Raw genomic sequence first — 22,770 nt, 5'->3', positions numbered from 1 at the left:
CCTCATGTCTTTTGCTCATTTTTTTTGGTTTTCTTTTCTGAGATGGAGTCTCACTCTGTTGCCCAGGCCGGAGTACAGTGGTGCAATCTTGGCTTACTGCAATCTCTGCCTCCTGGGTTCAAGCAATTCTCATGCTTCAGCCTCCCAAGTAGCTGGGATTACAGGTGCCCACGACCACACCCAGCTAATTATTATATTTTTGGTAGAGATGGGGATGCATCAAGTTGGCCAGACTGGTCTCTAACTCCTGACCTCAGGTAATCCACCCACCTCAGCCTCCCAAACAGTTGGGATTACAGGCATGAGCCATCGCACCTGGCCTTTTGGCCAGCTGATCTCAAACTCCTGACTTCAGGTAATCCACCCGCCTCAGCCTCCCAAACTGCTGGGATTACAGGGATGAGCCATTGTGCCCAGCCTTTTGCCCACTTTTTAATGGAGTTATTTGTTTTTTTGCTTATTGAATTGTTTAAGTTTCTTATAGATTCTGGATATTAGATCTTTGTCAGATGCATGGTTTGTGGATATTTTCTCCCATTCTGTAGCACATACCTGGTTTGAGTAGAAATCTTAATCTCCGATAGTGTTATTATTTGTTGAACCCAGTTTGATGTTGGAAGCAGGTAGTCTAGATTAACACAGCGGTAGGTGACCTTTCATACAAAGAAGTGAACAGCTACATGAAAAGGCACATGTGAAATAAGTGAGAATGAAATTTCTTTTGCAGTTGCCTTCTGTGAATGTGGAATATCTAGTGAATGCTTTCATTTTTTTTTCCTTGTGTTGTATTATTGTCACAGTGCAAATGCTTATAAAATGTGGACTGGCAACTGGTGCTTAGAAATCTTTGGGTTTCCTCAAAAGACTTTTCATTATGGTTGGATTTGGTGTGTGTCTTTATAAAGTACTTCATAAAGACATGAAAAAGATATGTTGCTTTTTTTTTTGTAACCAAAATCAGAGTGTCATTGGGACATTGTAGAATGTAGTATCTTTTCATTACATTAGAAAGGTAGCTAATTTTTAGTGAGAATTGAATTTTGAGTTTATTGAGTCTAGCCTCATGGCACTGGTAAGAATAAACGGAAATAGAACCTTGCCATGTTAGTGATTCCAGCAGTGTTATGGACTGAATTGTGTCTCCCCAAAATTCATATGTTGAAATGTGAGTGTATTTGGAGACAGAGTCTTTAAAGAGGTAGTTAAGATAAATTTAGGAGTTATTAAAGAGGGTCCTAGTGCAGTCTGACTGATGCCTTATGAGAAGACATTAGGCACAGACGTGTTCAGTGGGAGGATGTTGTGAAGACATAGGGAGAAGATGGCTGTCTACAAGCCAAGGAGAGAGGCCTCAGAAGAAACCAGTGCTACTGACACCTTGATTTCAGATTTCTAGCCTCCAGAAATGTGAGAAAATAACTTTCTATTGTTTAAGCCACCCAGTCATGGTACTTTGTTATGGCAGCCCTGTCAAACTACTACAAGCAGGAAGCCCAGGCTATTTCAGCCTCACAGTCTCCCTGGAAGTCAGGAAGAGGGAGACTAAGTAGTGCCCTGGGTGTCCCAAGATGGATGTTTCTGTTTGAATGCTCAGAGGCTCTCCAGGCAACTGCTGTTGTCTGTTGTTCCTTAGTCATTCTTTTCTCATCATTTTCTTCTCTTGTTTATTCATTTATTTATTTATTGACAGGGTCTTGCTCTGTTACCTAGACTGGAGTGCAGAATTGTGAACACAGCTTACTGTAGCCTTGTCTTCCTGGTCTCAAGTGATCCTCCTGCTTCAGCCTCCCAAGTAGCTGGGACCACAGGCATGCACCACCATGCCCAGCTAATTATTTTTATTTTTATTTTTTGTAGAGACAGGATCTCACTATATTGCCCAGGATGGTCTTGAACTCCTGGATTCAAGCATTCCCCCGGTCTCTGCCTCCCACAGTGCTGGGATTACGGGCGTGAACCACTGTGCTTGGCCTTTCTGATCATTTTTGTTGGAAGCTGCATACTTTGTCAGCATTTTTATTTCCTTCCGAAACTCCAATTAAAGGTGTGAGATGAAGCTGAGGCGCTTATCTTACAACCTTCTGTGATTGGAGGCCTCAGATTTCATTTATATGGACAGTCCCAAGCTCAGCTGACTAGATGAGATTCTTGCTGAGGCAGGACAGCTTTGTGGACGGCTGTCTTTGGTGTGAATTGGACCATGTGCATGAGATGCCAGGGTTTCAAGCCAAGGCTGCTTTCTCAAGAGAGTGTCTCCAGCAGCTTGGAATTTAAGTGAAGCTTAATTTAATCCCTCGTTTTCACAGTAAATGTGTAGGGTGTGTGTTACTTACAGTAGGAGTTGGAAAGCCATTGACTTCCTCTGGCCTATTTATTTGAATCTGATTTACTTGGAAATTTTTCAAGCAGCAGAGCACTTAGAGGTCTTCCAAAGAACTTAAAAAATTTTCATTTCACATTCCAATAGATCTGTTTTCAAAATGGGTAGGGCAAGTGGCATCTGTGATTAATTAGGTTATAGTAAATTTTGGTTTTGTTCCATGTATCCTAGGTTTGAAGAAAATGAGAGGCATAAATGTTGAGAACTGTCTTCTTGAATTCCTTCTTGATTAGGTTGCTGGGACACCCAACCTCAGAATATTTAAAATACTTGGAGACCTAAAGTGAAGTACTCTCATTCTCTACTGTGTGTCTAGGGCCACATAGATGTATTTGATGTTAATCACACCTCTTCATTATGTGTGACCAACTCTTCTGAGTAATACCATGAAACGTGCTTCTTCAAATTCCGTATCTTCACATATTGCTATTATGTAAGAAGAATGAGACTATTATAATTGAGTGAAATTTAAAATCTTCTGCTTTAAGTTATGAAATAACATGCTTTTGGCTATGCCATCATGCAACCTGGCTTTTTCAGCAGATTTTATAGCTTGTGGGGACAGATGACCCTGAATTCCAGCAGCACCTGCAATCAAAATAGTTCTCATTCCAGGGCCCACACAACAGGGTGTGTTTGAAAGTACTTGAAAGGAAAGTGTAGGCAACACTTTGTACCCTTAGTCATAAAACATTATCCTGGAATTTGCCTTGCCCCAAAACCTGGGAAGCCACCCTTTTCTCCCTATCCCAAAGTTTCATTGTAATTCCCATTTCTGAAAAGGAAGAAAGAGTACCATGGAATTTCTTCGCTAGGATGGCAGATTGAAGGTACTTAGGTGAGGAAAGAGATGCTAACAGAGCTTGTGTGAGAAGATGACCAAAATCTGGGTGGAAAGATAGTCTTAGAAGAGTGAACTAGTGATGTTTGTTTACCCAAATAAACTATTTTTCCAGCCAATTATAACAAATGGATTTATTCCATGTTTAATTAGCTGTAGAATATCCAACAGATTCATGGGGTAGAATGTATTTTATCAAGACAAAAATAGCCAGCTTGAGAAATGATTTAAACCAGAGATCAGCAAACTGCAGCTTGGCCAAATCCATCTTTCCACCTCTGTTTTTTTATATGGCCCATGAGCCTAGAATGGTTTTTACATTTTTAAATGCTTGAAGAGGCCGGGCACAGTGGCTCACGCCTGTAATCCCACCACTTTGGGAGGCTGAGGCAGGAGGATCACGAGGTTGGGAGATTGAGACCATCCTGGCTAACACGGTGAAACACTGTCTCTACTAAAAATACAAAAAGTTAGCCGGGCGTGGTGGCGGGCACCTGTAGTCCCAGCTACTCTGGAGGCTGAGGCAGGAGAATGGGGTGAACGCGGGAGGCGGAGCTTGCAGTGAGCCGAGATCACGCCGCTGCACTCCAGCCTGGGTGACAGAGCGAGACTCTGTCTCAAAAAATAAATAAAATAAAATAAAATAAATGCTTGAAGAAAAGTCAAAAGAAGAGGAAGAATTTTGTGACACCTGAAAATTATATGAAATTTGTATTTCAGTGTTTGTAATAAAGTTTTATTGGAACACAGCTGGCTCATCCATGTATGAGGATATTCCACACTGTGTATCAAAGCTCCGTGGGCCAGCTTCTTCCTGCTGAGGCAGCACAGCTTTCTGGATGGCCATGAAAAGCAACTTTCATGGTACAGCAGCAGAGTTGAGTATTGTCACAGAGACTCTAGTCCACACAGTGTTCAGTTATTTACTCTCTGGTCCTTTACAGATATCTCTGCTCTTCCCTGCTAGTTTAAGCAATCGTTTAAATTTACTTTTTTTTTTTTTTTTTTTTTTTTTTTGTGAGACAGAGTCTTGCTGTCGCCCAGGCTGGAGTGCAGTGGCACCATCTCAGCTCACTGCAACCTCTGCCTTCTGACTTCAAGCAATTCTCCTGCCTCAGCCTCCTGAATAGCTGGTACTGCAGGCACACACCACCACACCCACCTAAGTTTTGTATTTTCAGTAGAGATGGGGTTTCACCATGTTGACCAGGCTGGTCACAAACTCCTGATCTCAAGTGATCCACCCACCTTGGCCTCCCAAAGTGCTGGGATTACAGGCATGAGCCACCACACTCAGCCCCTGAATTTACATTTGATCATATTTTTGATTGTTTACTGTGCAGTGTGCTGGTTTTGATATGCAGGGTGGAATATCCTCATGTTGGATGGCAGGTTATTCCATAAACCCATCTTTTAATGGAAACAGAATCCCTTCAATGTAATCTGCAAAAGATAACCACTGAGCATCTCCTTGGTCACTGGAAATTGAGCCGCAACCATTAAGAAAGTGGACCAGCTATTCTTTTTTTTCCCTCTCTAACCGGCTGAATCATTTGTTTATTCAATAAATATTTAGTGAGTGCCGGCTGTCTGCTTGCCACTGTTCCAGGCAGTAGCAATGAATAGTGATCCTAACAAAGTCCTTCCTTGGGGACCCTACCTTCTCACGGAAAGAGATGGATCGTAAGCAAACAAATATAAACTGGGGGAAGAAGCACAAGGAATAAAAGACAAAGGGAGGGAGGAAGAGAGAGAGAGAGAGAGCTGAGGCAAGAGAGGGCTGCTGGAGATGTGGTGCTGGGCCAAGGCTTTTGGCCGCAAGAATCAGATGAGCAGGAATTCGTGACGTGAAGACTCAGGAGGTGGCATTCCAGGTGGAGGGAACTGCAGGGGCATAGGCCCCCAGGTGGAGCCAGTGTGGCATGTTTGAAGAATGGGAATGCTGTACTGGAGGCCAGGGCAGAGGTGAAGACAGAAAAATATGGGTGGGGCGAGGCACAGGATACGGAGGGCATGGCATGGCAGGGCAGAATAAGGACTTAAAACATTTCTAATTCTGGAAGAGACAAGAAGGCTTTGAGCAAAGAACTGACTTGATCTGGTAATTTTAAAAAAATTGCTGAAATTACAAGATATATCCTCTACCTTGTGGTTTATTGCAGATAATGGCATTTTGTGGATTAAAAGAAACAAAAACCCTTTCAGTTCACCAGCCACAACAGTTAGCTTTAACAGTGTCATAAAAGTAGGATCAAAACAATAGTAATTACAGGCCAGTATCTTCTTAGGGGAGTGTTCAAAGCTTCAGATATCCATATCAGTCCAGATCCCATAAGAAAACAGGTGGCATATGGTAGGTAATGGGAAGATAGTGGACTCTAGTGTGGAGGGAAATGCCACTCCTACCTGGGCGCTTCAGGATAATTAATCTGCTAGTGTTGTTTAGAATGGATTGAAGAACAGAGGGGAAGAAGATAGGGAGACCAAATTGTTTCATTAAATTATATAAGAACTTAATTATTTTCAAAAAAATTGAGTCAGCTTCTAATGTGGAGGAAAACTATTGTACAGACCCCAGTCAGAACAGTGAAGATACTTGTACTGTCCTCAAGTGTCATTGTACTTGTTGATTAACATATATTAAAAACAAGCAGGTGTGGTGGCTCACACTTGTAATCCTAGTACTTTGGGAGGCCAAGGCAGGAGGATTGCTTCAGCCCAGGAGTTTGAGACCAGTCTGGGCAACTTGATAAGACCCCCATCTGTACAAAAAATAAACAAAATTAGCCAAGCCTGGTGGTGTGCCCTGTAGTTCCACTACTTAGGAGGCTGAGGTCAGGGATTGCTAAGCTCGGGAAGTCAAGGCTCCAGTGAGCGGAGATGGGGCCGTTGCACTCCAGCTTTGGTGATAGAGTGAGACCCTGTCTCAGACACACACACACCACACACACACCACACACACCACACACACACACCCCCCCCCCAAAAGGAAACCATATATTAAAAATGTTGCCATAAAAAAAAACTGGGGACAGGGTATATAGGAGCCACAAAGAAGTGGCTGCATCCTGGGGATAGTAATAGCCAAGCTCCTCCCACTCCTAGGTCTGAGGGGCGAGGGAGGAAGCAGTTTCCAGGGGACCCTATATAGAGGGCCACCTGACAGGACCCAGGGAACCTGGCGGGAAAGGAGCCATTCTCCTCTTTTCTTCTTGTCTCCCGTAGGAGCCCCCCATTGGCTGAACCAAAATGGGAGCCAGTGGGCAAGACAGCCTGTTGTCAAATGGGTCAGCTTCCCAGAACACACAACACGGTGGCAGATTAGAGGGCAGGTGGAAGATTTCCATCCTAGGGGACACCTCAGGAGTCTTAGCTGCATCCCAACTCTGTCGCTTTCCCTCACTCCCACCCGCAGCCACCCCACAGATGTGCACGCATGAGCGTGTGCACACACATGCTCCCAAGTACCCTCTGGTATTCTGCCATTGCTTTTCTGACCAAGACAGAGGAACTATTTATTAGGTGTGAAATTTGAAGACATTTCTCATTATTTCTATGGTGTTTGAGGCTATAATATATGCAAGAGAAGGAAGATGTGCCTGTAATCCCAGCACTTTGGGAGGCCGAGGTGGGTGGATCACAAGGTCAGGAGATCGAGACCATCCTGGCTAACATGGTAAAACCCCATCTCTATTAAAAATACAAAAAATTAGCTGGGTGTTGTGGCAGGTGCCTGTAAATCCCAGCCACTCAGGAGGCTGAGGCAGGAGAATGACATGAACCTGGGAGGCGGAGCTTGCAGTGAGCTAAGATTGTGCCACTGCACTCCAGCCTGGGCGACAAAGCGAGACTCCATCTCAAAAAAAAAAAAAAAGAAAAAAGAAAAGAGAAGGAAGATGTGGATAGCTCAACACATCCCATTTTCCATTCCTGATAAAAATTCAAAGCACATATGTTACTGATGCTAGAGTTAAACATTTTATTTTTTTAAAGTATCAATTTCTAATTGGCCGCAGAAGGAAAAATACAATAAGCAGGACATTAAAAATCTTGGGGAACTATATTCAGTTTTGGTTATTCTGGTTAAAAACAAAGCACGCATTGAATTTTAGAAACTTCAAACAGTTTTCATTTTCCACCGTTGAGCATGGTAAAACTGTGAACACACAGAAGTACCATTCAGTTCAGCAGCTTCTGTGATATCCCCGTACTTTGGAAGCCTTCCATTTTCTTTCAGGTACAAGAAGTTAACACCCTGAATTAGTCACTATCTGTGTAAAAGCCAGGAGCTTTATATTTTGTACTGAGGCAGAGCTGAAGTTTTTAAATAATTTGATCTTTTAAAAATATTTGACTTTCCATTTGATTTAGGTTCTGAGAATCAAAGGTTCTAATAACAAAATGGTCAACTTGGCAAAGAGAAATATGCAGAAGTCAATTTTAGACCTTATTTTGCAAGAGCGCAGTGCCTGTGAAAGCAGCCCAAGCTGTACGGATGGTAAAACTCATTTTTCTCCCCTACTTTTTCTGGAATCTGGTCAAAAATCAAGTATTGTGGTACGTTTTCTGAACAATCTTAACCCTAAATTGGAGGGCTGGCTGAGGGCCCCAGGGGAAAAGAAAACTCCCTTTTCCATTTATGATTATCAGCCATGTTGTAAAACTTCGACATTATTTTAAGGTCAAGGAAAATAAGTCACCTTGAATTTCCCATAAGTTTTGAAGCACTGGAACGAGGTCTGTTTCTGTCTCTTGGCTTTTGCTCATGGATCAATTTTGCAGCACGGGATCAGTTATGTGGTTGTGGGGCTTTTGGGGGTGAGGAGCTTCCACTGCATGCAAGGCACTTTGTTAACACAGTGGGACCTGAGTCAGTGAGCCAGGTCCTAGGCTCGAGTTGGTTTATATAATTCTGCTCAGGAGATTGGAGGCATGAAGAGATATGTGGTCTGCAGAGAAGGAGAAAAACAGGAGGACTGTGGAAAATTCTTAAAAGAGAGAGGTCCTGTCTTTCTGTCTGGAGAGAGTAGAAACACAGCTGGCTTGGAGCCAGGACTTGAAGGATCCCGAGGAACAGAGTCACTAGTCATGGATTTGAATGAGTTCTGTGTCTTGACTTCAATTCGTAAGCCTCTGTTTTCCTCATCTATAAAATGGTGATGACATCTTTACCACCCATATCACAGTGTTTGTATGAGGCTAAATTACAGCATGCAACACATGCTGTTACTTATTATTGTCATGAATATTATCAAATGGCATCTGTTAAATATTTATGTATTTGTGATGCTTGTTATCACATGTGTAGTTTTCCAGGAGTTTGATCTAAAAAACTCAGTTGCTGCCACTGACGGTGATTTCTTAGGCCAGCTCCACATAGGAAGGTTTTTATATGTGGTAGACATTTTATATGTGCAGATCTCACAAATGCAGTGTGAGTCTCTTGTTACAGTGGAGAGGGGTCTCTGGACAGGGTATGTGAAAGGCTGAGCTCCCTTCTTTAGGCAGGAATCGGGTATAGTATGGTGGAGTATGTTAATGTACAGACAGACACTTGAAGTTCTGGGTTTAAGATTGTCTATAGAACTTGGGAATTGGGACTGCAGTTTTTAAGCAAAAAAAAAAAAAAAATTGCCAACCTTTTTTTTTTTTTTAATAGAACTTCCTAGAGCCTTTCTGGGACTGACTTTACTTGACTTAGAGGAGTAGGAGGTGTGGTAAATTCCTTCCTGGATATGTTAATTAAAACGTAGTGAATTAAGCCGGAGAACTTGGAGCCCGAAACATGTTAGTGTTGTATAAAAGGAGGAATATAAATGCATGAGATTAAGTTTAAAAAGACATGTGCCGCACGTTTAGCCAGAGATCCTAGTTCAAACTCATTCCCCCGGTCGGCCCCATTCACACGTTTCAGTGCCACCTTCTTTGTTAAAGACAACAGGACTGTACTTCTTTGGAATTAGTTTAAGAGGTAGTTTATAAGCCAATCAAGAAAACTGACCTCATGTTCGTGCTCTTAAAAAAAAAAAAAAAATCAGTTATTTTTGAGACAGGTCTCACTCTGTCACCCAGGCTGGAGTGCAGTGGCATGATCTCAGGTCGCCACAGCCTGGACCTCCAGGGCTCAAACCATCTTCCTGCCCCCTCCTCCTGAGTAGCTGAGGCCACAGGTGTGCACTACAACGCCTGGCTCATTTTTGTATTTTTGCAGAGATGGGGTTTCGCTGTATTGCCAAGGCCGGTCTTGAACTCCAGAGCTCAAGCATTTCGCCTGCTTCAGCCTCCCAAAGTGCTAGGATTACAGGTGTGAGCCACTGCATCCGGCCAGTCTTAATTTTTTTAAAGCATTTTTAGATTTACAGAATAACTGAGCGGATAGTACAGGGTATCTCAATACTCCCTCACCCCCCTTTCTATTTGTATATTAATATGGTATGCTTGTTATAATTAATGAAGCTATATTGATATATTTTTGTTAACTAAAGCCTATCAGATTTATTCAGCACATATAAAAAGTACCACATATAAAAACCTTCCTATATAAAGCTGGCCTAATAAATCACCATCAGTGACAGTAACTGTTTTTAGATCAAACTCCTGGAAAATTACAGATGTGTTAGCAAGCATAACAAACACGTGTATTTAATAGATGCCATTTGATAATATTAATGACAATAAGTAACAGCATTCGGATATTTTACGGTTTGTGTTGCATGCTGTAATTTAGCCTCATAAAAATACTGTGATATGGGTGGTAAAGACGTCATCACCGTTTTATAGATAAGGAAAACAGAGGCTTACAAGTTGAAGTCAAGACACAGAACTCATTCAAATCCATGACTAGTGACTCTGTTCCTCAGGACCTTTCAAGGCCTGGCCCCTTGTCAGCTCATTCAAATCCACGACTAGTGACTAATTAGATCAGATTTCCTTAGGATTTTTTTTTTTTTTTAAAGATACGATCTTGCTCCATCACCCAGGCTGGAGTGCAGTGATACAATCATGGTTCACTGCAGCCTTGATCTCCCAGGCTCAACTGATCTTTCTGCTTCAGCCTCCCGAATAGCTGGGACCACAGGTGTGCCCCACCGTGCCTGGCTAATTTTTTTTGTGTGTGTGGATACATGGTTTCTTCGTGTTGCCCAGGCTGGTCTGAATTCCAGGGCTCACGTGATTCTCCCCCTGCTTAGCTTCCCAAAGTGCTGGGATTACAGGCATGAGCCACTGCCCTCAGCTAGATTTCCTTAGTTTTGACCTGAGTCAAATACCGTCCTTTTTCGTTTGCCACTTTATCCCATCATGTTGAGCAGTTGCCTGACACATAGTGACTTTGCACAGATGTTGTTGAAATAAGATGCTCTGCCTGCCCTTCAGTTGGTATAGTAGAGTAGGGAAGGATCAAGCCATGGTGCAATTGACACCCTCACTAGCACTTAGGAATTTGGAAGCAGATGGAGCGGTTTTGAACCCTGGCCCTACCATCCACCAACCCTATGACTTGGGCAAGTCACCCAGCCTCTCAACTTGTTTTCTCACCTGTGAAAAGAGGATAATAATAATTCCTAGGCCAGGCATGGTACCTCACACCTGTAATCCCAGCACTTTGGGAGGCCGAGGCGGGTGGATCACGAGGTCAGGAGTTCAAAACCAGCCTGGCCAAGATGGTGAAACCCCATCTCTACTAAAAATACAAAAATTAGCTGGGCATGGTGGTGAGCACCTGTAATCCCAGCTATTCGAGAGGCTGAGGCAGGAGAATTGCTTGAACCTGGGAGGCGGAGGTTGCAATGAGCTGAGATTGCACCACTACACTCCAGCCTGGGTGACAGAACGAGACTCCATCTCAAAATAGTAATACTACTAATAATAAATAATAATAATTTCTACTTCATTGAGGTAGGGACTAAATGAAAGAACACATGAGAGTTTCCAGACTCTGGCCTCACCCACGAGAAACTCTCAGTAAATGTCTTCTTAGAGACCATGCAGGATAGAATGTGATACCTGTGATGTGAGCTGCAGAGTGTCACTGAGAGTCAGAAAAGAGGGGATGGCCTCAAGCTGGGGTGGGGGTTAGGAAAGCTTTCCTAGAGAAGGCAACATCTGTGATGGACCCAAAAGAATGGGTCTGTTCTTACCTGAGGGACAGTGATGAGAGAATAAAACACCAGGTTGAGAGACTATATCTCACAAAGCTACAGAGGTGGGAATGTGTGAGAATGTCTTTTGTAGGAAAGAAAATCACCCAATATAAGTGGACTATAATCTAATTTGGCAAGACAATAGGACAAGAGCGAGAAAGCCATAAGGCCATAAATGGTTTTGACCGATAATGTATTTCAGCTTTTCCAAAAGTTTTCAAGTATAGAAAAAAGAACAGTACAGTGAACACCGATATAACCCCCTCTCATTTCTACAATTATTAACATTTTTTGTTTGCTTTCTGTGTAGAAATCAACATATATTATTTTTTGCCATATCATTAAAAATTAATTGTAGCTAGCATGACTTCATTTTTTTGAGACAGAGCTTCGTCTTGTCGCCCGGGTTGGAAAGCAATGACACGATCTGGGGTCACTGCAACCTCTGCCTCCCAGGTTCAAGCAATTCTCCTGCCTCAGCCTCCTGAGTAGCAGGGTTTACAGGCACCCGCCACCTTGCCCAGCTCATTTTTGTATTTTTTAAAATTATACTTTAAGTTCTGGGATACATGTGCAGAACGTGCAGGTTTGCCACATAGGTATACACTTGCTGTGTTGGCTTGCTGCACTCATCATCCCGTCATCTACATTAGTTATTTCTCCTAATACTATCCCTCTCCTGGCTCCCCACCCACCAACAGGCCCCAGTGTGTGATCTTCCCCTCCCTATGTCCATGTGTTCCCAGTGTTGAACTCCCACCCATCAGTGATAACATGCAGTATTTGGTTTTCTGTTCCTCTGTTAGTTTGCTAAGAATGATGGTTTCCAGCTTCATCTGTGTTCCTGCAAAGGACATGAACTCATCCTTTTTTATGTCTGCATAGTATTCCATGGTGTATATGTGGCCCATTTTCTCTATCCAGTCTATCATTGATGGGCATTTAGATTGGTTCCAAGTCTTTGCTATTGTGAACAGTTCTGTAATAAACATACGTGTGCATGTGTGTTTATAGTAGAATGATTTATAATCCTTTGGGTATATACTCAGTAATGGGATTGCTGGGTCAAATGGTATTTCTGGTTCTAGATCCTCGAGGAATCACCACACTGTCTTCCCCAATGGTTGAACTAATTTACACTCCCACCAACAGTGTAATAGTGTTCCTATTTCTCCACATCCTCTCCAGCATCTGTTGTTTCCGGACTTTGTAATGATTGCCATTCTAACTGGTATGAGATGGTATCTCATTGTGGTTTTGATTTGCATATCTCTAATGACCAGTGATGATGAGCATTTTTTCATATATTCGTTGGCCGCATAAATATCTTCTTTTGAGAAGTGTCTGTTCATATCCTTTGCCCACTTTTGAATGGGGTTGTTTGTTCTTTTCTTGTAAATTTGTTTAAGCTCCTTGTAGATTTTGGATATTAGCCCTTTGTCAGATGGATAGATTGCAAAAATTTTCTCTCATTCTGTAGGTTGCCTGTTCACTCTGATGATAGTTTCCCTTGCTGTGCAGAAGCTCTTTAGTTTTAATTAGATCCAATGTGTCAATTTTGGTTTTTGTTGCCATTGCTTTTGGTGTTTTAGTCATGAAGTCCTTGCCCATGCCTATGTCCTGAATGCTGTTGCCCAGGTTTTCTTCTAGGGTTTTTATGATTTTAGGTCTATGTTTAAGTCTTTAATCCATCATGAGTTAATTTTTATGTAAAGTGTAAGGAAGGGTTCCAGTTTCAGTTTTCTGCATATTAGCCAGTTTTCCCAACACCATTTATTAAATAGGGAATCCTTTCCCCATTGCTTGTTTTCGTCAGGTTTGTCAATGATCAGATGGTTGTAGATGTGTGGTGTTACTTCTGATGCCTCTGTTCTGTTCCATTAGTCTATATATATGTTTAGGTACCAGTACCATGCTGTTTTGGTTACTGTAGCCTTGTAGTATAGTGTGAAGTCAGGTAGCATGATGCCTCCAGCTTTGTTCTTTTTGCTTAGTGTTGTCTTGGGTATACTGGTTCTTTTTTGGTTCCATACGAAATTTAAAGGAGTATTTTCTAATTCTGTGAAGAAAGTCAATGGTAGCTTCATAGGGATAGCATTGAATCTATAAATTACTTTGGGCAGTATGGCCATTTTCACAATATTGATTCTTCCTATCCATGAGAATGGAATGTTTTTCCATTTGTTTGTGTCCTCTCTTATTTCCTTGAGCAGTAGTTTGTAGTTCTCCTTGAAGACGTCCTTCACATCCTTGTAAGTTGTATTCCTAGGTATTTTATTCTCTTTGTAGCAATTGTGAATGGGATTTCACTCATGATTTGGCTCTCTGTTTGTCTGTTGTTGGTGTAAAGGAATGCTTGTGATTTTTGCACATTGATTTTGTGTCCTGAGACTTTACTGAAGTTGCTTATCAGCTTAAGGAGATTTTGGGCTGAGACAGTGGGGTTTTCTTATTTATTTATTTATTTATTTATTTATTTATTTTGAGACGGAGTCTTGCTCTGTTGCCCAGGCTATAGTGCAGTAGCACAGTCTCGGCTCACTGCAAGCTCTACCTCCCGGGTTCACGCCATTCCCTTGTCACGATGGTGTTTTCTAAATCCACAATCATGCCATCTGCAAACAGAGACCATTTGACTTCCTCTGTTTTTATTTGAATACCCTTTATTTCTTCTTCTTGCCTGATTGCCATGGCCAGAACTTTCAATACTATGTTGAATAGCAGTAATGAAAGAGGACATCCTTGTCTTGTGCCAGTTTTCAAAGGGAATGCTTCCAGCTTTTACCCATTCAGTATGATATTGGCTCTTGGTTTGTCATAAATAACTCTTATTATTTTGAAACACGTTCCATCAATATGTAGTTTATTGAGTTTTTAGCATGAAGTGGTGTTGAATTTTATCTAAGGCCTTTTCTGCATCTATTGAGATAATCCTGTGGTTTTTGTCATTGGTTCTGTTTATGTGATGGATTATGTTTATTGATTTGTGTATGTTGAACCAGCCTTGCTTCTCAGGGATGAAGGCAATTTGATCGTGGTGGATAAGCTTTTTGATGTGCTGCCAGATTGGGTTTGCCAGTATTTTATTGAGGATTTTTGCGTTGATGTTCATCAGAAAGATACGGAACGCTTCACAAATTTGCGTTTCATCCTTGCACAGGGGCCATGCTAATCTTCTCTGTGTCATTCCGGTTGTAGTATATGTGTTGCCGAAGTAAGCACTAATTTTTGTATTTTTAGTAGAGACGGGATTCACCATGTTGGCCAGGCCGGTCTCAAACTCCTGACCTCAGGAGATCCGCCCACCTCGGCCTCCCAAAGTACTGGGATTACAGGTGTGAGCCACCACACCTGGCCTATCATGACATTTTAACCCTCAATACTTTAGCATGCATCTCCAAACAATAAGGAAGCTTCTTTTTGAAAGTACAACACCATTTTCATACCAAACAAAATTAACAATAGTTCCCAAATATTACTTAATATCAGTCTATAGTCAAACTTTCTAAATTCATTTCCCAGGTCTTTAGTGTTTTAACAGAATTTTAAACCAGAATCCAGGCAAAAGGCTGTGTATTGTATTAAATACACAATCACGTCATCTGCAAACAGACAATTTGACTTCCTCTCTTTTTATTTGAATACGCTTTATTTCTTTCTCTTGCCTGATTGCCCTGGCCAGAACTTTCAATACTATGTTGAATAGGGGTGACAATTTAGTCAAATTGTCTCTGCTTGCAGATGACATCATTGGGTATTGCATTGTTATGCCTCTTACATCTCTTTAAATCTAAAATTCCAACTATGATACTGAGACTTTTAGGCTTTGGAACATTGAAAAGATTATGGAGCTTTCCCCCAACTCAGATATCCCTCTCTAACATGAAAATAATTCAAAAATAGAAGCAACACTGAATTTCAAAGTAAACGTAAGGAAGTCCAAATGAATTCAGATTTTTTTTTTCTTTCACCAGGTTGGTGAGTTTGATACTAGTTTTGCAATTTCAGGTAATCACATATTTAAACTCAGCATATGCTTGCTTGCTTTGAATTAAATAACCCAACCCTGGACTCACAGAATTCAATAGAGATACAGTGGCTCATTGTTTTCTGTTGAGCTGAATGTCTAGTATGTCTAAACTTCACAGATATGAAACCACATTCTTTTTTTTTTTGTTTTTTGTTTTTTCTGAGACAGAGTCTCACTCTGTTGCCCAGGTTGGAGTGCCGTGGCGCAATCTCGGCTCACTGCAACCTCCACCTCCCAGATTCAAGCAATTCTCCTGCTATCGCCTCCTGAGTAGCTGGGATTATAGGTGCGTGCCACCACACTGGGCTAGTTTTTGTATTTTTGGTAAAGATGGGGTTTCACCATGTTGGTCAGGCTGGTCTCGAACTCCTGACCTCATGATCCACCCACTTCGGCCTCCCAAAGTGCTAGGATTACAGGTGTGAGCCACTGCGCCCGGCCTGGAACCTCTTTCTTAATAATGCTGTGTAGACCCACGGAAGTGATTTTTGACTTCATTGTATTTAGAGGTTTTTTGAACACTAGGTTCCAACCTTGGTGGAATTTCATAGAGAATTTCATAATTTTTCTTTAAGGAAAAACATCAGATAGGGTTGTGGGCAGAACCATAGTATGAAAACCCATATCCTGCAATGAGAAACTCTTACCTGGAAGTGGGACGGGAGTAGAATGCAGAGCGTGCAGGGCGTTGCCAGGCCTTCTATAACCAGGAGTGCCCTGCCTAGGCCATGGGATAGTTGGGCACCTTCTTTTTGGCCCTGCATGTATCCCAGAAACCTGTGGCCAAGCAAGTGCCTGGAATTGCTGAAGGCGTTGCAGTGGGAGTGAAATGCCCACCAGCTGGGGCTACATCTTCTACAACTCAGGGAATATAACTTGGTATTCATTGGAACTCCACTGAAGAGAGGTCGGGTGCTTTGGGAGTGCTTTCTTGCAAATCTGTGCCCTCTAATCGCCTTTTCCTAATATTCTGTCCTCGTTCTGTTTTGGAGGTAGGGCTCCTCCAAGGATCATTTCTTTTCCACCTCACCTTCAGGTGCACAGTGTATGATGCTTTAATTTATTTCATTTCACCTTGTTGTGGAACTCAGCCCATTCCACCTCTGCTGTGAGAAAAGCATTTTCATCTCTGTTTCAACTTTCATGTGGTTGTGTTGACCCACTTGGAAGAGCTCCAGTGTAGTGCCTGCTTGTTTTTTTCTATCTGTCCTTAATTTGGTTTGCCTTTTATTGTATTCCAACTGAATGGATTCTTTCTTTTAAGGGAAAGGAACCTGAGAAAAACAATACTTGTAATGGCGACTGCTTGTTAAGGGTAATTGCTGTTTCATGTTAATTTGCATGTTAAAATGAGAATATAGGGAATTGCTAAATTCGCCAACCTGTTCTATCCTAAGGCTAGTCCTTTTAAGTATATTTGTTGCTTAAATAAAGATGGAGCTGTGCAGAATGGAAATGTCCAAATATACAGTTTTTTGTGCATGTATATATATAGAGAGAGCATTTAAAATTTTTATTTCCATCAGCAAGAGACATTATACAATACATGGAAATTATAGAAAAGCAGAAAGAAGAAACCCGGAGACAACTAGCATTAACATTCTGTGAAATTATGTCTAGTCATTTCAGTCTACATGTTATATACTCTTTAAATGGGCATAGTTTCACTATAACTGTCTAGAAGTTTTTGCTACTCCAAAGAATGTTCTGTGGATCGGCAGCATTGTTATCTCTTGGGGACTTGTTAGAAATGCAGAATCTTGGGCTCCGCTGCAGACATACTGAATCGTAATTTATATTGATTGCTATTACATATACATTAAAATTTGGAAACGCTGTTCTACAAATGGGGTCCCCAACCCCCAGACTTTGGAGTGGTAGCATTCCGTGGTCTGTTAGGAACAGGGCTGTACAGCAGGAGGTGAGTGGCAGGTGAGCGAGGAAAGCTTCATCTGTATTTGCAGCTGCTCCTTATCTCTTGCATTACTGCCTCAGCTCTGCTTCCTGTCAGATCAGCAGCAGCATTAGATTCTTATAGGAGCACAAGCGCTTTAGTGACCTGCACATGCATGCAAGGGATCTAGGTTGCCCACTCCTTATGAGAATCTAATGCCTGATGATCTGTTACTGTCTCCCACCACCCCCAGATGGGAGTTGCAGGAAAGCAAGCTCAGGGTTCCCACTGATTCTACATTACAGTGAGTTGTATAGTTATTTCATTATGTATTACAATGTAATAATAGAAATAAAGTTCATAATGAACGTCATGTGTTTGAATCATCCCAAACCCCTCCAACCTCCCGTTGCCCCACTGGGGAAAAATTGTCTTCCACGAAACCAGTTCCTGGTGCAAAAAGGTTGGGGACTGCTACTCTAGAACATACTATACACAGGGCAGCATGTAGAGAGAACACAAAGTAGAGGGGGTGCAAAGGGGCTCAGACCTGTATTCTCTTCTCCATTTTCTGTCAGTCTTGCCTAAAATAATTTTCGTTAGTACATGATAAGGATAAAAATGAGGTCAATTTCTTTTTCTTTTTTTTTTTTTTGAGACAAAATCTTACTCTGATGCCCAGGCTGGAGTGTAGTGGTGTGATCTCGGCTCACTGCAACCTCCGCCTCCCGGGCTCAAGCGATTCTCCTGCCTCAGCCTCCTAAGTAGCTGGGATTACAGGTGCCCACCACCACACCCAGCTAATTTTTATATTTTTAGTAGACATGGGGTTTTACTGTGTTGGCCAGGCTGGTCTTGAACTCCTGACCTCGTGATCTACCCTCCTTGGCCTCCCAAAGTGCTGGGATTATAAACGTGAGCCACCGCACCCAGCTGAGGTCAAATTTTTTAACAAGGTACGACAGCCTTGTTGAGAAACCCGACTGTGCCATGCGCAATCATTTCATTCAGTAAAAACTAAGTGCCTCCTGTGTGCCAGGCACATGTGTGGCAGCCACAGGCCCTGCATTCAGGCTTGCATGTGCTGCAGTGGAAACACACAGAGGCCGAGGAGGAGGGAGTGGTTGCTTCTGCAGGGATGGGGGCTGGAAGTTAGAAAGAAAGGTGGTCTTTGGGTGGAGTCTTGATGGATAAATCAGTCATCATAAGTTATGAATATTGCCAGGTTCTGGAGAGAGCACAAAGATGGATAAAATTTGTCTCATCCTTCAAGGACCTTATGCTTGGTTAAAGGACAGGAGACAGTGTTTAAAACTAAATCATACGAAGCACCTTGGTATTAGAGTAGAACCAGAAGACAAGGGTCTGACCATTAGTTTTTTACCTCCGTGACCTTTGACAAATTATTCCACGTTGGAACATCAGATTCTTCTGTAAAATAGGGATAAAATGATATAAACATCTTCTTAAAGTCATAGTGTTTTCTTGGTTGGGTGCAGTGGCTCACTCCTGTAGTCCCAGCACTTTGGGAGGCCGAGGCGGGGAGATCATGCGGTCAGGAGATCGAGACCATCCTGGCAAACATGGTGAAACCCTGTCTCTACCAAAAATACAAAAACTTAGCCCAGTGTAGTGGTGGGTGCCTGTAGTCCCAGCTACTCAGGAGGCTGAGGCAGGAGAATGGCATGAACCCGGGAGGGGGAGCTTGCAGTGAGCCAAAATTGCGCCATTGCACTCCAGCCTGGGCGGCAGAGTGAGACTCCGTCTCAAACAAACAAACAAACAAAACAAAACAAAAAACAAAAATTAGCTGGGTGTGGTGGCACACCCCTGTAGTCCTAGCTACTCGGGAGGCTGAGGCAGGAGAATTGCTTGAACCTGGGAGGTGGAGGTTGCAGTGAGCCGAGAGGGTGCCACTGCACTCCAGCCTGGCGACAGAGCAAGACTCCGTCTAAAAAAAAAATTATAGTGATTTTTTTTCTTTTTTTTTAAACGTAGAGAGATAGGGTCTTGCCCTGTCTCCTAGGCCAGAGTGCAGTGGTGCAATTGTAGCCCATTGCAGCCTAGAACTCCTGGCCTCAAAGGATCCCCTTACCTCAGCCTCCTAGAGTGTTGGGATTACAGCGAGAACCACGGTGTGGGACCTGTAGTGCTTTTTAAAGTGAGATAACGTAGCAAAGCACTGGCTTGCAGTGGGTGTGGAATCAATGCTGTGTGGCAAAGATATTTAAAAAGTGCCAAGTGAACACCATAGATGGAAAATTGAGGAATAACAGAAAAGAGAGGGTGTTTTGACTTGGAGAGTGCGAGCCCATGTGGCCTGTGTGGCCTTGAGGATGCTGATGAGGCAGAGAAGGTGTGAAGAATGGGCCAGTGGGAAGAGAAGCAAAATATGAAGCTGCAGTTTTGAGACTGGATAGACCAAGAAAAGAGATAAGAGAAACAAGGGGTTGGGTTTGTTGGGGTGATGTCTGTCTTAGACATGTCAGGTTTCAGGGACTGCTGAAGGCTGTAGGCCTGGGATGCATGTGTCAGACACTGCCCTTGATGCAGGTTCAGCCAGGGGTGGGTGAGGAATGAGGTCCTTGGCCCTCCCTGGGCAGGGTGTTTGGTCGGTGTAAATCTGGAAAAGGAAATCTTTCTGGCTTGTTGGAAAAGTCCACACCTGCACAGGGTTTCTCACCAGGACGGGAAACACAGGCAGAATGTTTTAAATCTTGAAGACCTACCTCTTCTTCAGACTGGGTAGAGGAGAACTGAACTTTTCTGTGTAATTTTACCCACTGTCATCCTCTTCCATAGGTCTCTTTTTTTTCTTCTCAATGTTCTTCCTCCCAACTGAGAACCATTAATTGCTTCAGAAAAGAAATAGAATTGGAATTTTTTTTTTTTTGAGAAATGGACTAAATGCTCTAACACTAGAGAACTATATTCCTATTTGTGTCAGTTTCTTTTCAACCGTTAGCTCCTTTATGATCTCTTTATACAGGGTGGATATAGCCAACAAGTAACTGTGGTTACTGGTTTTTATAGGTTATGACTAGTCTGCTGTATAAGATGTTAACATTTTGCCCAATCTGCCTTATCTCCATCTCTTCTGTTTTTTTGTGTCTGTGTCTCTTTATACACACACACTTAAAACATGTTTGCTGAACCATTTGAGTTAGTTGTAGAGATTATGACCCTTTATCCCTAAATACTTCAACATGTATTTCTCAAGTACAAGGATATTTTCCCACGTAGCTTATAATAAGATGATCACCAGTAAATATTATCTGATATATAGATAAGAGTTGAATACATGTTCAGGTTTCACCTGTTATCCTAATAATGTCTTTTATACCCCCCGCCCCATCCAGGATGAATCGACAGAGTCATTCATTGCGTTTTGTCTCTTTAGTTTCCTTTAATCTAAAATAGTCACCTTGTTTTGTTTTTGTGGTTTATGGCATTGGTGTCTTGAAAGATACCTTTGTTTTGTAGAATGTATCACAATCTGGTTTTGTGTGGTTGTTACCTTATGATTAGATACAGTTTAAGCATGTTTGACAAAAATGCTACATAGTGACTGTGGCGATACCTACTGTTCCATTGTCCTGGAATTGATTATGCCAAGCACCACTTGGATGCGCTGGTCGGCCAGAACTCTTCATTTTTAAAGATGCCTTTTCTCTTGGGTAATCTGTGGGGTGATATTCTGAGACTGTGTGTGAGTGTTCTGTCCTACAACTACCCTTTCTAGAATGGTTTTAGCATCTATTAATGATTGTTGACTGAATCAGTGATTGCATTGGTAGTTGCAAAGTGGGATTTTCTTCTACTCTTCCTTTGATATTTATTAGCTGGCATCCTTTATAAAGAAGAATTCCCCCTGTTATTTTTTCAATGCATATTTGTGGGTTTGTGACTTCTTTTTTAATCCAATGTATTATAGTTCATCAACATCATTCTTTTTTTTTTTTTTTTTTTTGAGAAAGGGTTTCACTCTGTTGCCCAGGCTGGAGTACAGTGGTGTGATCTCAGCTCACTGTAACCTCCACCTCCCAGGTTCAAGAGATTCTCCCACCTCAGCCTCTCAAGTAGCTGGGACTACAGGCACGTGCCACCATGCCTGGCTAATTTTTGTATTTTTTTTGTAGAGATGGGGTTTCACCATGTTGGCCAGGCTGATCTCAAATACCTGACTTCAAGTGATCTGCCCGCCTTGGCCTCCCAAAGTGCTAAGATGACAGGCATGAACTGGCATGCCTGGCCAACATCTTTTTTCGTTCAAACTGCCCCACCCTCCTATGTCCTTTTGTCATGTCTGCATTAGCATTTGAGCACTCCTTTGCTTTTTGGCATGGTAAGATGTTCTGGACTTACGCTGTACTTTCTTTGCCCAGACCCAGCTATTTCTCCAGTGAGCAAAAGTATTTAGAAACCAAGATCTAGGTACTTGGGATATTCTTTAAAAATATACCTAATCTAGAAAAAGTTAAAAGTCATTAATCATTTAAGTTCCCCCACCCATTTCCCAAGATTATTCCCATGGTGGCATTAAGAGTTTTAGATGTACTCCAGTCTGGGCGACAAAGCGAGTCTCTCTCTGTCTCAACAAAAAAAAAAAAAAAGAGTTTTAGATGTTCACCAATGAAGGGAGAAGGCCCCCCAAAGTGAAGGTCTTCGGGCGTTGGGCTAGAGGTTGAAGAGGAATGCACAAAGGGAAATTAGATAGTGCCAAAGATTAGCTTAGATAACATTGAAATTCTGCCCCAGAAGTGACTAGAGAGCCTGAGAAAGTACTTTCTGTATGTTTTCTACATAGAATCTGAAAATTGGTTACCCTTTTTTATATCCATTAATGGTAAGATAATTTATTCCCCTTAGCTATACATATGCAATTCTTAAAGCAATTTAAGATGTATAATTTCCATGTCAAGAGTTCCTAACTGCTCTGTATTTTCAGAGTCAGTGTAAGGTATGTGTATGTGGATGTATATTTCAGCATGTCTTTGAAAAATCAAGATTCATAGTTTTTATTTTGAATACTCATAATTGGACACAGTCTCTGAATTTGCTTGTTGATTATAATAGTTGGCTAAATTTTTTTTTTTTTTTTTTTTTGAGACGGAGTCTCCTCTGTTGCCAGGCTACAGTGCAGTGGTGCTATCAAGCTCCACCTCCCGGATTCACACCATTCTCCTGCCTCAGCCTCCCAAGTAGCTGGGACTACAGGTGCCCGCCACCACGCCTGGCTAATTTTTTTGTATTTTTAGTAGAGACGGGGTTTCACCGTGTTAGCCAGGATGGTCTCAATCTCCTGACCTCGTGATCTGCCTGCCTCGGCCTCCCAAAGTGCTGGGATTACAGGCGTGAGCCACCGCACCCGGCCAATATTTGGTGAATTATTAAAGGTGCATATGCGCAGCATTTTAGGCAGCAACTTGTGAGACACAAAAACCAGGAATTTCAAAATTTCCAAAGCAGTCATTGTGCATTTGA

The 22,770-nt window shown here is 42.1% G+C and overlaps 1 protein-coding gene and 1 non-coding gene across 2 annotated transcripts in view; one reads left to right on the top strand and one right to left on the bottom strand.

Moving 5' to 3' along the window:
• APBB2 (amyloid beta precursor protein binding family B member 2) overlaps nt 1–22,770 on the top strand; it is a 411,292-nt gene that overhangs the window by 87,499 nt on the left and 301,023 nt on the right. The gene's annotated exons all lie outside the window — the stretch shown is intronic.
• On the bottom strand, nt 14,478–14,584 carry LOC112625526. The gene has a single exon (XR_003119620.1). It is a non-coding gene; the product is annotated as a U6 spliceosomal RNA (small nuclear RNA).

The sequence above is a fragment of the Theropithecus gelada genome, chromosome 5 (assembly GCF_003255815.1).
Source record: "Theropithecus gelada isolate Dixy chromosome 5, Tgel_1.0, whole genome shotgun sequence".
NCBI classification, from domain to species: Eukaryota; Metazoa; Chordata; class Mammalia; order Primates; family Cercopithecidae; genus Theropithecus; species Theropithecus gelada.
This window is presented reverse-complemented; position numbering and strand designations above follow the sequence as displayed.